The following is a 5832-nucleotide window of genomic DNA, read 5'->3' on the forward strand; positions in this document are numbered from 1 at the left end:
CATTTGCTTCTTTATTCTTCATTCTTGCGCGCAATGCTTTGTAGATTATGATTGTTAATGAATTTCGAATTACGACGTGGAAGAAAATTTGTAAATAGTTAAGATTGAAAAATACCAAACGAAATAGAAAAAGGGTCATGATGTTTGTAAGAATGCGAATAATGATATTGCGCATACTTCATTATTTTTAAGATAAACACTGTACGTCACACCAAACTCGCTCTGTGTTTACGCTTATAACAGAATAGTTCTAGCGGTAACTCATAAATGGCACATAATGTCATGTTTCATTGTAGTAACAAATGTACATCTAGTTTATGTTGCTATCTTCCAAAGTTAGTTAAAGTGATCCGGTGCGAAATCTCGAAGATGCGAAAATATTAATCAACTTCAAGAATCGCGGATAATGTGTGAAGCAATTAATCAATTTGAAAAGACAGATTTAGTCCGCTACAGTCCTACGATATTCAAGAGATTTTAAATTTAAACTATAGAAGAGCAGTGAAAATCCGAAAAACCTGTGTTGCTCTCTCTTCAACAGCGACCTGTACGTTACCTCGTCCGCAAATCGGATTAACAAAACGTATTCTAAAAGCAGCCTAACAAAAGATATTAAACCAGCTTAATGAGCTGAATGCTCCTAAATTCCGCAGCACATCTCTTAATAAAATCTACCGTCTTATATAACCCTCTTGCAATATATTGAAAATGAGGTAAGAAATTTAAGAGAGACGTAAAGTAGGCAAATTACACATCCGAGATATTAGAAGCAGGGAATCCCATCACAGGCTATAATTAAACATTACAGGACATTATAAGCGGAACGCACAAAGTAAAATTTGTTGTAGCTCAGTTTGCACGGCACCGTTGATCTACGCTCCGGAGATCAAGTTAGGCTTGGAAGCAATGCTGGATGCATGAATTATTTCAAAAATCTTACAATCGTCGGCAAATAGTAGAGATCGACGATATTACGGACCGTCCGAAAAATCATTAATAAAAATTGTAGATAAGCTCAGGCGGGATTCCCAATGAACGTCTGAGAACGTTAACTATGGGTGCGAAGTACAGACCGCCAATTCGAACACGCTGTTCGCTACTGTTCAGATAGCTTACTGTCCATGATAACACTGGATCCTTAAATCCCATTGAAACCAATATCGCGTTAAGAACGGAATGTGATGTCAAACGTTTTTTGAAAACCAACGTGCACAGTATCGATTTGGTAATATTGTTCGAGAACATCAAAATGACAATAAACCTAATGAAAGTTCTAATAGAATCAACTGTTAGATTCTTGAAAACCATAGGGATTGCATCGATAATGCATATTGACCTGTAGTTACTCACGTCGGTTTAATCTCCGGATTTAAATACAGGTTTTACGTAACTGAATTTTCACTCACTCGAAAAAGCATCGGAGGATTTGAGACGCCAAAAATAATCCATAAAGCTTGACGTAGAATGAAACTACAGGAAACTTGAGAAAATTTGAAGAGAGTCCTTCGATACCATGTTCTTTAGATGTGTTTAGTTTATTCAATTCGGGGAGTATGTCACCAATGCTAACATCTAGATTAGATAACAGAATGCTTTGGACTTATTCGAATACCGGAGACGCAACAGATCGAAAAGTATGTGCAGTAGCGAAATGAAAGATTAACGTATCCGTTGTCGATTAAGGATTATCAGTTTTAATATCATTCAAATACATATTGTTCAGGAATTTACAGTTATTGCGATGACTGTTCACAAAACTCGAGAATATCTTCGTGTTATTATAATCTAAGATTAGCCGCTCGGTATTGTTAATACAACGAGTGTAGCATCCTTTTGATACATTTTTGCATTTAGTACGTAAGTTATTGACAAGTAAACAATCACCATATGCACTGGTACGTTTGTAAGTACGGTGAGAGCGTTTCTTTAACCGTACAAGATTAAGAAACCGAGGAGAAAATCATACGAGGAATATGAAAATTGTTACGCAACGGTTCGAAATTAATAAATCGATACCATTGTCTACATTACTCCCATCTAATGGAATACTACTACTACGATACATCCCATCTAATGGAATCCAAATAATCACAGGAGCGCAGTTTATCAACAGAAAAAGGCAATGAATCTTCCATATCGAAAGAAAAGCATAAATTCAGTAAAGAACTAAACTTCTTGCAGACATGGACTTCTTGAGCCAGGCAGCAATAAAAAAAAGGTTTCACTAAATATTCAAACGACATAACTTCATTCAGACCACAGTCAGAATCTTAATGATGGAACATTACTATCCTATATAACACGGGATAAATTGAAATTGCCAAAAATGTAAATGCAAATGTTTACCAGGATACTAGTTCGTAACTTTAACGACGCATTTGAAATGGATCTAAACCTCAATCGGCACACCATTGCTTCTCGAAAAACTGACAAGACAAGATCTGTCGCACCGATAGAGGTTACATCCGGAAAAGCCGAGCTCCTCGAACGATACACGAAATCATACGTTGAAGGTGCTGCAGCTTAGGGGAAAGCTCCTCACATTTTGCAAGTGCACCAATAGCGATATTGTGCTCTTCTTGGGCGTAGAGCAGTCGTTACAATTTTACGCATGCCACGAACATAACATAAAAATTAAGTATTAGAAGGATCGATAATATTATGTTACTTGATTCTCAAATCAGTCCACGATAGAGCAAATGCACAGACTTACAAATGAAATAATTCTAGCATTAGAAAACAAACAATACTGCACAGCCCTCTTTATGGACATCGAGAAAGCATTTGACAAAATAAACCACGAAAGTCTACGTCAATCAATCAGAAAACAATTCCCGGAGCAGATATACCATTTAATTAAATCTTACTTAAGCAGCAGAACCTTCGTAGTAAAAATCAAAGACACATACTCTGAAGTTAAAGAAATCAAGGCAGGAGTTCCGCAAGGAAGCGTTCTAGGACCAATTTTATACACATTATACACGGCCAACATACCAACAACTTCTAATAGCAAGATACTGACATTCGCGGACGACACAGCGGTACTAGTCAGGCACACTGACCCTGCAACAGCAGTCACATCACTACAAGAACATATCACAAAAATAGAAAAGTGGCTTCAAGTTAAACAAATTAAAGCAAACCCCGATAAATGCAACCACATTACATTCACACTGCGAAAACAGGTACCTCCAAACATTACACTGAACGGCAAATACCTAGGACTCCACTTAGATACACGATTCACTTAGATACACGATTATTAAATCTATAATAGACAAAATACAATTAGCAAGGAGACAAATGTATTGGTTAACAGGTAGAAGATCCAAACTAAGCATAGAAAACAAATTAAAAATATACAATACGATCATAAAACCAATTTGGACGTACGGAATTCCACTTTGGGGAACAGCAACAATGAGCCATATAAGCGAAATAGAGACAATGCAAGCTAAAATTCTTAGAACAACCATATAAGGAAACTAGAGACAATCCAAGCTAAAATTCTTAGATCAATTGTAAACGCCCCATGGTACGTTAGAAACGAGGACATACGGAAAGACCTTGGAATACCAACGGTCAAGGAAGAGATTAGCAGATTCGTAAGAAGGTACAGAGAAAAAATAGCAACGCACCCGAACCGGCTGGCAGTGGAAACGATCAACACAACCATAGAAAGGAGACTAAAAAGGAAACACCCAGCAGACCTCACAAAGGATATATCTTAACAAACACGAAGATGGTACCCTATTGGGGGTAGCCACCCACATGATAATCAAACAGATAAAAAATTCTACCAAATGTCCAAATTGGACAAATTGTGAACGTGAAATTTTAAATAAAAAAAAAACTCGGTTCTCAAATTATTCAGCAATGACCGTTGTTTGACAGTTTGACCCTGTAGAATTCTGACAGAACTCCGATATCTGTCTTTGTCTCCTAATAACAATAACGGGAAATTTGGCACACACACAGGCCTATGTCTATTACTACATGCGATTCTATCAAGGTGACGGATGATAGATAATATCGACGTTACGAGCATCAGGTTGGATGCTACTTAAAAGAATCTTGATCGACGTTGCGTTAGAGATTGCATCACTCTCAGTCAAACCAAAGGATAAGATTTTTGAATGTACTGTTTCTTTAAGATCTCTAAGATATCGCATTCCAAATTACTTTCTACACTTTTGTCAATTCTAGCTTGATTATTTTGCCGTTGATACCCATCAAAGTATTGTTTAGCAATCCGAAATTCGATTGGGAAACCTCTAGCTGATGTTCCAGTTTACTAAATTTCGATTAAAACATGTCTCGAACCCTGTCAAGCAGCGCTTTGTCTGTATTTACATCAGCCATTGGAGACGTTGAAGTGCCGGTGGATGTCGAACCATATAAGGAGTCTATCAGATTGCTATGAATGAGAGTGTCTAGCCAAAGAGGAGAATCCCGGGTGTGATACCGCTCCACTGGGCGTGCAAGTAATCGGATTAGCTATTGGTACAAATCCTTCCATCCTTTACAAATCTGCTTCTTTGGAGCTGCCATAGTCCCAAGGGAGAAATAACATCTGCTGAATGAATTTGTTAAATTGAATGATTTATAGACATCGGAAGATCCAATACATCCAAACGAATCGATATATGACACATCAATATAGCTAGGCTTAGCGACAAATCTAACCGTGGCGGTTATAAGAAAAATGTAGAAGAATGGATTATGTAGAAAAGAGCGAAGAAGAGGTTGTGCCCGGAAGATGCGCGAATCACAACGAAACGAATAAACGAATGCTATGCAACGCAACACAGACTGTATGCGGAGGGTGTAAAGATTCATAAACTGGACCTAGAAATCAAACAAGACTATCAAGACTCGAAGAGACACCGAAAACACGTCCATATTTTAGTATCGAGGAAATTTAGGTATAAATTTTTCCCCGACTATTTACAATTTATTTACAATAAATTGTCTGTACAGATATTAATTAGACAGAAAACGATCTGTCTTTATCTCATACAACTTTATTTCAAACAACTCTCGCAACTCAACAACGCTAACAATTCTACTCCCCGATTTCTCGACTAACTCAGATTCTCCATTTGCACCCACTTCTCGATTCGCACACTTTGACCTCTCGTTCAACGCTCTTTGAACTCAAAATCTAGCGTTCTTTTCTTTTTTCTTTAATCTCACCACGCTCATGCTCCGCAAAAACTAGGTGACCTTAGTCACATAGGTTTTCTTCGATGTAAACTAACAACCGAACGGCAGACGACACTGTTTTTATGATTCGATCGATCTCTAATTAAGCCCTTTTTCTTACGATACTACAATATTCGCCGAATGTCAAATAAGCTCTCTGTACTCCACTACAAATTGTCTGTCTAATTTTTAACACGCGGTTTACAATTATTAGTAGTTGTGGTTATTTTCCACTTCCTTTCTTCAAGAAAGTTATTCCATTTCTCGGACAACGGAATGTCATCATCAGACATACAAATTTCTGTACCATCATTACTATCACCATCCTTGATCAGTTAGCCTTTTAATCGAAGGTCCATGATCGCTGTAGACACGAAATGCTCCATGAAAACTAAGACAGAAAAAGAATATAAAACTAAAGTTTGAAGCTAGAACAGAAGCGTGATCACTTATGTAAAGAGTGACATTTAATTGTAAATACCAAGCGAAAGACGCAAAATATTTCCATCCATTTTTCCATACATAAATTTTTGTCTCATGTAGGTACAGTGCTGGCAAGTTCAGTTACCTTGAGTTTAAAGAAAGCACAAATTTGTTCAATATTGCCGTGTATTTTGGTAGTCAAAG

At 37.2% G+C, this 5832-nt stretch overlaps 1 long non-coding RNA gene across 1 annotated transcript; it reads left to right on the forward strand.

The window, feature by feature from the left end:
• Positions 1 to 3859: 3859 nt before the first annotated feature.
• LOC117151386 lies at positions 3860 to 4999 on the forward strand. Its single transcript, XR_004461270.1, has 2 exons — positions 3860 to 4110; positions 4249 to 4999. It is a non-coding gene; the product is annotated as an uncharacterized LOC117151386 (long non-coding RNA).
• Positions 5000 to 5832: the final 833 nt, after the last annotated feature.

The sequence above is a fragment of the Bombus impatiens genome, unplaced genomic scaffold, assembly GCF_000188095.3.
Source record: "Bombus impatiens unplaced genomic scaffold, BIMP_2.2 scf_0175, whole genome shotgun sequence".
Lineage (NCBI taxonomy): Eukaryota > Metazoa > Arthropoda > Insecta > Hymenoptera > Apidae > Bombus > Bombus impatiens.